This window comes from Corapipo altera, unplaced genomic scaffold, assembly GCF_003945725.1.
Source record: "Corapipo altera isolate COAL_440 unplaced genomic scaffold, ASM394572v1 24, whole genome shotgun sequence".
NCBI classification, from domain to species: Eukaryota; Metazoa; Chordata; class Aves; order Passeriformes; family Pipridae; genus Corapipo; species Corapipo altera.
This window is the reverse complement of record NW_020884903.1, coordinates 5904900-5915037: the sequence shown is the minus strand read 5'-3', so window position 1 is coordinate 5915037 and position 10138 is coordinate 5904900. Positions and strand designations below refer to the sequence as shown.

At 35.4% G+C, this 10138-nt stretch overlaps 1 long non-coding RNA gene across 1 annotated transcript in view; it reads left to right on the top strand.

Annotated features, from left to right (window-relative positions):
- Positions 1-4413: 4413 nt before the first annotated feature.
- The window catches only part of LOC113950767, a 28341-nt gene continuing 22616 nt past the window's right edge, over positions 4414-10138 (top strand). Inside the window, exons 1-2 of the long non-coding RNA XR_003528874.1 lie at positions 4414-4559; positions 8400-8507. This is a non-coding gene — a long non-coding RNA (uncharacterized LOC113950767). The remainder of the gene's footprint in view (positions 4560-8399; positions 8508-10138) is intronic.

Below are 10138 nucleotides of genomic sequence, written 5' to 3'. Positions count from 1 at the left end.
ATAATGTATTTTGAACAGTTTTACTCTCACAGAATCGTATTTGACTGGGTCAGAATAGAAGAGAATGCTGTGAAAGTCTCACACTTACAGACAGTGCCTTTTTCCACCAAAGAAGCTCCTAAACACTCCTATAAGAAGTAATAGACCATATTTTACAGAAGAATTTAATGAAATATGTGACAAAAATGTCTAGACCTAATTAGTTGTGATTTTTCTTTGTTACTGATTTTTCACTGTGAAAACTCAAATCTGAATTATGTTCACTGAGATACAGAGATGCAGAACAAATAAGTAGAATCAAAGTGTAACAATACAGAATATAAATGCACCCACCTGTGACGTTTTATCTGTCTTACATTGCTCTGATGAAGGTATTTCTCCATTTCTAAAGTATTTCATGCAGGATGAGTGATGAGAGATATCTGGAGAAAGTTTATCAATATTTTTTCTTATGTCTGCAGTGTACCAAAATATTTGTAGCTTAACGTATAATATTCCATATGGGGGTTTTTTGTACTTGAACATGTTACTTATATCCTGAGGAAGGATGGAGATTCACCTCAAACTGTTATTGAGGCAACCAGTTTGTATATGATAAGTTGATATGACCAAGTAACACAGCTACTGACTTGCAGGGTTTTTCTTTTTTTCATCCTGTACTGGTTTTGGCTGGGATGGAATAAAGTTTACTCATAGTAGCTTGTACAGGGCTATGTTTTGGATTTGTGGTGAAAATAGCATTGATCACACTGTCGCACATCAGAGCAGATATGCATCACCTTAAGTGCAGCAGAGACACCTCTCAGTAATTATAGCAATAAGGCCTACTCCAGTAAGAGATGACCAAGTGGCAGAAGGCCTTATTATAAACACAAACAACATGGTTGTAGTTGTATCAGGCAGCAGTAACACAAACTGCTGATAGGTCTCATGCGTCTGTTCAACAGAGAGGACCCTATCTGTAAGGACGCTGAGGCAGCTGGTAGACTGGGGACTACTTGCACTGCATCTGACTGTACCTCCAGCAACAGGGTTTGAGACACTGAGTTCACTTATGTCTCCCACACAGGAGTATTTTCACAATTGACTTTGAAGAATCCCCAGAAATGTTCCCTGGGCAGGTTAGATTGAATGGAAAAGCTGTTTCAGCTCCCACCTTGCCTGAGGAGGATGTACCGCTCAGTCACAGAGAATTACCATGTCTGACTTTGACCCCTTTTGTTCACCACCTCCCCTACATGACGGGCTCCTCTGCTGCTCTCATTGTCATGGTTCTTAGAGAGAATTAGGTATCATATTTATCTTTCAGGTGTTTTTGTAAACTCTTATGGGCCGAAAAATCCCCTTTTGCTTGTAATGTACGGGTGGTACCTATGTTATAACTGCATGACACATTGCAAATAATGCCTCAGATCTTTGACATAGAATAAAACTGCTAAATATTAATAAAACAAAAAGACAGTAATCTCTTTACATATAAGACACATAAAAAAATAAACACAAACAATGAAATCCTTAATCCAGTTTAATAGTTTTCAGACATTTAAAAATGCATTAAGGAATATCATACAGTAAAGTTTATGGTCAGTCTTGAACTCATAAATCAATCTGTTGGAAACTCTTCATACAATGTCTGTATTGACTCTAGGGGATTTTACAAAATAATAGAAGCAGTTTAAATAAATGACTTTCCAAAAAACCAGTTATGTTTCATATATGACAGTTGAATGAATGTAACTACAACATGTGAATCATTTTTCTTGTTTTTCAAAAAAGTCATACAGGATGCTATCTGCTTAGCTATTGACAGCTTGCCAAAATTAAAAATGAACAAACTAAAAGAAATCCAGTTGCTACCTCACTCCTTAATGTTTTCTCAGATGATAGAATCAAAGTCATTTCAGCATTTCGTTTTATAGCTGTCTTTGTTTAAAGACAGACCTCAATTACTGGAAAGGTACCATTATAGCCAATGTAGTTGAGATCAGCCTATAGTGTATGTTGAGTCTAGGGCAATCTGCAAAGACAAATCATGTGTTTTCTCCTTCCCCTTCTCTAAGTTGCTTAGCATGATATTCATGAGAAGATGATCACAGACTTCATTCTTAATAATTGACCAAAAAGCATGTACTGTTCACAGGAACCCTCAATATCTTCACTTATTTTACCACAGTAGCTAGTGTCTTGAATTATATTTCTCCTAAAGTATTAAATGTATATGTGAGGAAGAGCAGGGGTGGGGGGAAAGAGTTTGGAGTGGTGAAGAGAAGAAGTGACCAAGAATCACTTCCATGACTAGGTTTAGCAAATGAAGATTTGGGAAGAATCACTTTAACCTAGGGAATAATGAGGTCATATAAAACACAAGTGCTCTTATGTCTTCCTGTGTATTCAAATATGTGTGAATACATGACATTCAAAATAGTGTTTCTGATCATAATATTTCAAAGTAAAAACATAATGAAGAGGCAAAGAGCAACCTAATATAGAATCAAAGACCTTGAAATATTGAGTTAAACCAACCACAGAAAAATCAAATCAATTGAAAGTCTTGAGGTAACTTGCATCTCTAATGTACTGTATATGCAAGAAAACACTCTGTCTCTGGAGTCTCTCTTCTCTTTGGAATGATTCTGCTATTATAATTTATTTGTTTTTTCTAATATTTCCCTAGGCAATGATATCAGTGGTATTTTTTTTTTTCTCGGATAAGTGAATTCATTTCAGATTTTACCCCTAGAGGACTTTAAGGAATCCCATGAATACATCGAAAAGAGGCTTCAGTAAAAAATCAAACCCTGCATTCTAAAAAAAAAAAAAAAAAAAAAAATAAAAAATTTGAGGAAGTAATTGAAATAGGAAGTACAACCCCTCCCCACAAACATGACACCTTTAGATTTGTTTAAAAATTGTACTTCAATCTCTACTCTTAGCAGATAAGATGAGCTGAAATTTTCTGAAGCCATCTCAGAACAAAAAGACAACTCAGAATTTTTATACTAACAAAAATTACTGATGGGCTTTATACCAGAGTTTTTCTTTACTGTCTTGAAGAGAACTCAAACGTGAAGCTGTATGTCAGACAAGGATTTTCTTCATGATAAGTAGCCAAAATCCTCTGTAGCAGCTAAAGGGACTTACAAAGGGAACAGACAAGTCTATATGGATAAAAACACCTCAGATTTCATCTTTAAATTTACTTTTGCTTTCTTTTAGAAACGTAACAACTATCCTAACTAACAGTGCTAAAGAACCATTCCATGATAATTTTTTTTCCCCATATACAAAATTGGATACTCTCCAAGAGTTAAAACTTGGCCTTTTCCCAAGAAAGTATCTAAAATTGTTCTGATGGTTCATTTGTTTCCATTTTCAAGAGCTACATAAGGTCCACTATAAGGTCTGGGACAGAGTTTTTTGGAATCAATGGGAAAGTTCCATTTTTTTTCAGTTTTGTGTTGTGTCCTAAGATAGGATGGACCCCTGAGCAGGCAATCTGGTAATTTCTATCCTTTTGTAAAATTGAAAACTTATTGAACCACTAGTTCCCTAATGTCCATAATTCAGAAACAGACATTTTGGTCTCAATAAATCTCCTTAATCTTAAGAAGAGGCTTCATCTTGATAAAAACATTTTTATTAAAATTGACGACATGCCTGATTTAAAGTTTACTTGTACCTGCAATAGATTGAGATAAAAATGAGCACGTTTTTATTCATATTTCAAGATATATAGTAATTTGTAATTGCATTTCCTAATCTAATTCATAACCCAAATCATTCTGCTTGAAAGTGTTCAGCAGATCACTTTACTTTTGAGTTCTGATAACTCTTTTATGGATCAGAAGTTCAGAACAATGGTACAAAAACTTTGAAGTCTCTTTCTGAGCTCAGGCATTTTTTATTCCAGCTGACTTTCTGGAGTTTAACCAGTGATCTGTAAAGTAAGCAATTTGCCTGGCAGCTTCCCTTTCGGATCTGATAACAGTAAAACAATGAAAATAAAATAAAATCATAGACAACTGACACTTACTAGCTAAGTACACAAACAAATAAATAGTAATTTTTCATTTTTCAGTCCAGGTTTATTCTATAATCCATATATTTTTCTTTTCATATAGTTCAGAAATAAAGCTAAAAAATAAAATTTGGTATCAGTGTACAGTGTTCTAAATACAAATAATGAGAACTAGATCACATCAAGTGATCAAGTGTGATAGGCTAAGAAATGAAGAAACACATAGGAAAGTCTGTTAGGTGTGCCATTTTCTCTCCTACTCTCAAGTATACCTCTCTGAAGCACACTCAGATTTTTACAAGGACCTTTACCATCCTGAGAAGGAAGGTTAGCTTAAGTCATGTCATCGCCAAAGTGAAGCAATTTGTTGAAGTTGTGTCTATTTTACAGGCTGTCCTGTGTTGGAATGTGTATTATCCTTGTACTGTGCTCTGACTCCATAGATCAAACAGCTACAAGGGCCACAGAGGAGTAGAAGTGCAATAGCCTTGCCTCTAGACTGTAAAGTAATGTTAGAGGAGTGTAAGATGGCATCAGAGTGGTGAGTTTTCTTGGCATCCTCTCTGCTGCTGAGACTCATATCAAAGCCTCCCACAAGAGTATGGGTGAGAAGGGTGAAATCAGAGACACAGGTATTCACTCTGATTCTTATCTTACTTTAGTCTCCACTTTGGCTCTGAAAAGCTATCCACAAAGCTAACACTTGTGTCAAGATGTACAAAGAGCCATTCCCTTCTTTTCCTTATCTCAGGCAGAGAAGTCTGTCTCAGGGTCAGGAGCTTTATGTGCTGAAAATATTCTTGGGCTGAGCAATACTAAAGATTTTCCCTTCCAGAGGGAGGATAATGCACAATCAGTCAGCTGCAGCCAGATTACATTGCAGGTTATTGATACAAGGTACTACAACTGAGACTAGAAAATTTATGGTTCAAAAAACCATAGATTTATCTTTAGTGTCTAGGGAAAGAATCATATTATGAAATGGAAAAAAACCCCAAAACATAATTATATTGATTTTTTTTTTTACATTGAGTTTGTTTTGAAAAATTGTTTTCATGACTCTTGATGTAGCTATTATGTTGCTAATATTTTCTGTATATGACTGTGATTTAATTATGATTTAATTAATATGTGATTAACTATGTTCTGTGCAATACTCTTAGATCATGTTTTCATGTAAAGGATATGGTACTTATGAGGGCTTTCTCTAATATTAACATTACTTAGACTAACTGATCAGAATGTCTGACAGGGTCAAGTTTTACCCGGTGATCTGATATGAAGTATGAAAGCTGGTTCTTCAAGTTTTCCTAATTTGTCTTTGATATCTGGAACTTTGGTCTAATTCCTAACATTCTCTGGGTATTTCACTATGACATTGCTGGAAAATGGAAAAAATGCCATGCATAATCATGGAAAGTAACGTTAACTTAGAAATTTTCTATAGTTTTTCATTATCTTGTTGTAAAGATCATTAAGCATCAGAAACCACAGAAAACTATGAGACCAATGTAATTCAACATTTTCAATGATATAGAATGGTGAAATATATTGATAAGACAAAGATGGAAAATATCAGTACAAGGAACATGGAAAAATCATATAGAAAGATTCAAAAGACATTGATACATGAACCATATTAAAAACAATGGGGTAAGATCAAGTAGTCCAAAGTGCAAAATCATTAAACTTGGATAATATTTGAGTTAACTTCTATAAACTGAAAGCAAAAAACAGATAGGAAAAAACTGACTGAATTATGTTACTGTTGAAGATGTAGTCAGGTTGGAGAGGATTCAGAAAAGGAACACAAAGATTATTGAAAAGCCACAAAGATGACCAAAAAACAAGGATGCTTGTCATACGAGGAAAGGCTGAGACAATTAGGTTTGTTCACCTTGAGAAAGTAAGGTCTAGAAGAGATCTTATAATCATGTTCTAGTATTTAAAGGGCAGCTACAAGGAAGGTGGAGATTCTCTTTTTACAAGGAGTCACACGGAAAAGACAAGGGGTATTGGGTACAAGTTACTGCTGTGGAGATTCCAGTTGAACACAAGAGGAAAATTTTTCACCATTAAAACAATCAACCATTGGAAAAATCTCCCCATGGAAGTGGTGGATTCTCCAACCTCACACAATTTCAGCTGGACAGGGTGCTGGGACAGTTTGTCTAGACCATGTTTTTGCCAAGAAAAGTTAAACCAGATGATCCTTGAGGTCCCCTTCCAACCTGGTATTTTTGATTCTATGAATCAAACAAGATTATGGAAAAGTAATCACTCTCATACAGACATCAAAATTAATAGCAGAGTTAGAAGGATATTAGGAAAACCATCTGTAGAAAATTATATATGGTGCTACACCAAGTAGAAAGGTAAACTGGAATCTTTTCCTAACCCACTTTCTATGAGTCAGTAGTCCTGGAGAGAATTATTTAAAAATACGGAGTCCAACTTTTAAAACTGAAACTTAGAAAATTGGAAGTTTAACCTCCAGAAAAAAAAAGGGGTCTTAATATGACCTCTCATATGGGATACTTGTTCTATAACAGAAACGGAAGTTCAGCAAAATGTAAATCAAGAAAGGATTTTGTTGTTCTTTGCGAAGAAACAGGAAGTGGAAAAACACCAAAGACATATCTAACTGAAATTTGAAGTTTATTTTTAAGCATAAACTTTTAACAATAGGCTGAGAAGCCACAGGCATCAAAGCAATGAGGTTGTGGAAGATTAAGAATGACGATATACAAAAAATGAGAAATTTTGTAACAGAGGTTGGTACTTGCAAGGAAAGGATGGAACAGTATGATCATCCACAGATGATAGATAAATCAACTCATACTTAAACAGAGTCCTTTAAACTTTATTGTCAACTTTATTTGTAAGTAAGTAGATCACAATGTAAGCATCATATTCAGATTCTTATATCTATACTTTAAGCAGGGACTGAATCACTTTTCTAAAGTGAAAAATTTGAGTTCAGAAAAACATTTATCTTGAATGAACAGAAATTTTTTTTCAGCAGTGACAAGAGTTAAATTTTCTTTAAATCTCTGTTTAATGTTCTTTGAAGTTCATCCAAGTTGTGCTGAGCAGTAGAGGAGCTGATATTATTTAATCAACTAAAATATTTAATATTTTTAATAGAGAATTTGAATTTATTAGTGTGTTACAGCAATACTTTCTTTGTAAATGTATCCTTGTAATATTTCCAAGACAAGTAGATCTTTACCATTTTTGGGGGATTCTTCTTGTTGTATATATCTATTACTGTTTTCCAGTAGAATGACTGTCCCTGTCAGTTCAGTTTGCTGGTTTTTGTCAATTAATCTTATCAGTTAAAAGATAATTAAAAGAAAACTTGCACATTTTGGAACATATTTTGGAACAATTCTGATCTCAGATACTAAGCTAAAAAAAAACACAAACTGCAAAAAATATGCTGATTCACAGCTCCGTAAAGTACCATACAGATTTTATTGTGCTTTTCTGAAAAGCAGAAAAGCTTCTGTATATAGTCATACATAGTAATGCACACATAGCCCAAGCTACTACTACTTCTCAAAAGAAGAGTATGTTCAATAATAATGGAAGTGCACATTTTGCTTAATATGAAACACATTTGTTGAAACTGAATGTGGAAACTGTAACTGCTGGGTTATGAAAAGATTGTAAAATAGAACTAGAAAGTAATGGAGGGGAGGGCTAAAAAAAAAAGAGTAGATAAAAAAGCAGAACATTTGGAACAGAAAATAGCAAAGCAAAGAAACATAGAAGAATTGTGGGGAAAAGGCATTAGGCAAGGAGAGAGCTCTGACAAAACTGTCTATATTGCACATGCAAGTTAGATTCTGATTATGCCTTAGAGACCTAAACTCTAAATATCCATATACTGTACTACATATCCTACAACCTTCACCATCTTCTCTCTTGTTTCTATCCTAGTTTTTGTTGAATCCTTGGGAATTTTAACCTTATCATTAGAGTTTCAAATATATGTTCCTATTTCCGAAATGCGAAACACTGGGGAAAAAAACACACACACACAGACACAAAAAAAATCAATAAACATTAGACAGTCTCTTTTATTATGCTAAAAGACAGGTTTTCTAAACTGCTTCGGACTGCAAGATCATTTCAAGGTACCATACATCATCATCTGTCACAAATTGGCATAGCTATTATGGAAGCAAAGGAGATATGATTTGTAATGATGAAAATCTGGCCCTATGAAGTTCATAGATTCTACTTCCCTCTGAATAATATTTGAAAAAAGAAAACTCTTTATTATTTTGGACATCCGATGACCTCACTATCCAATTAAATTGCTTTTGTGCTTTTCTATCCTCTTGTCTTATTCTTCTTCCTTTTACTTCTGCAGATTAGTTGTCATCTAACTCCCTTCAAGGAAACAAAGAATTTGAAGACTGGTTACTAACTACATAGGTGTGGTGGGTTGACCTTGGTTGGCTGCCAAACAGCCACTCAGGTGCCCTCTTGTTCTTCAGAGGGACAGGGAGAAAAATAAATACAGAGAGATCATTTAGTAATTACCATTTCACAGACAAACCAAAATCCATTTAGGGGAAATTTATTTAAATTTTTGCTAATTAAAATACATTCAAATGGTGAGAAAAAAACCTAAAGCACCACCTCAACCTTTCTACAAGGCCTGACTTAACTCCTTCATTCTTGACTCCTCTACCTCATGGCCAAGTGGAGCAGGGTGATGGGAAATGGGGGTAGTGGTCAGTCCATAACAGTTCTTCTCTCCTGTTCCTTCCCTCTCACACTTTTACTCCACTCCATCACGGGTCCTTCCCATGGGATGTAGGCATGGACTCTCCACAGATTGCATCTTCCTTCAGAAAATATCCACCTACTCCAGCATGGGGTCCTTCATGGCTTACAGTGTGGATATCTGCTCCAGTTTCTGCTCTGCTCTAACCCCTGGACCACCTCCTCCCTCTCTGCCTCTCACCTTACTGTCTGCAGGGCTATTTCTTGCTCTTTTCTTTCTAACTCCTCTCTCAGCTCCGGTGCAGTGTTTTACCCTTTCTTAATTATATTTGGCTGAGGGTCTCAGCTGTACCCTGCAGTGGGTCCACTGGAGCCAGCTGGAACCAACTGCATCCAACACAGGAAAGTCCCCCCTCTTTAGCCATCTCACTGCCAAGGCATTGCCACCTACACCCATTACACTAGGTAAAATGTGGGGAGAGGTACAGCAAAAATACTGATGCCAGGATGTTTTCTTGGCCTAGTTCTTCGCCTCAGACCTTTTCTAGCTCTTATGAGTACATTTCCTTTCTCTACCTCATGCAGAGACAAGTTATGAATCTAATTTTTAACCAGATTGTCGTTTCTTTAGCTGATAACAAGAAACTGAAGATCAGTTAGAAGCCTTATGTTTTAAACATCACATTTCTTGGCAGAGCAACCAGGATACTATAAAACTGAAGATATTCCAATATTTAGGAATTAGTGCTGCTGAAATTATAGTCAGAGAAGTGCCAGTAAATTAGTGTAATTAGTTCTGAGAAACTCTCTGACCTATTTCAAACGATCTATTCCTCTCCATTCAAACTTTTTTGGAAGAGTCACCATGAATTTTTCTTCCTAATGTCAGTGAGCAAGAGAACTGTATCTTTGGCTAATTAAAATAAAATCAAAGGAAGACTTAGCAGATAGGAAAATCTAGGATGAACTTTTATGTTTCCCTAACTTGCATGCATAAATCATTTCTGGAAACTGCCTTATTTTCCGTAAGACACCACCACTGATAAAATCAAGTGTCAGGGTTTTGGTTTTCTTTGGTCTCTTTTTTTTACCTTTTCATATGGAGAAGTGTACATTTCCAGTGTACAATCCATTCAATTATCATGTCTTCAGACTTTCCCAGTCCTGAAGTGGCTAAAATATACTAAATAACAAACAAGACATCTTTCATCTTCTACCATACTTTTCCTGTTAGGTAGAGAAAGAAGGGTAAAAAAAGTTTTAACACACCTTTTTTTTTAACAAAAAAAAAGGTGATATTTGCTAGGAAGATCACATTAAGTTGAATTGTCTCTGCTAGTGTTGAACCATGATCCATAGCTTGCAGTAAAGGTCAGGCTT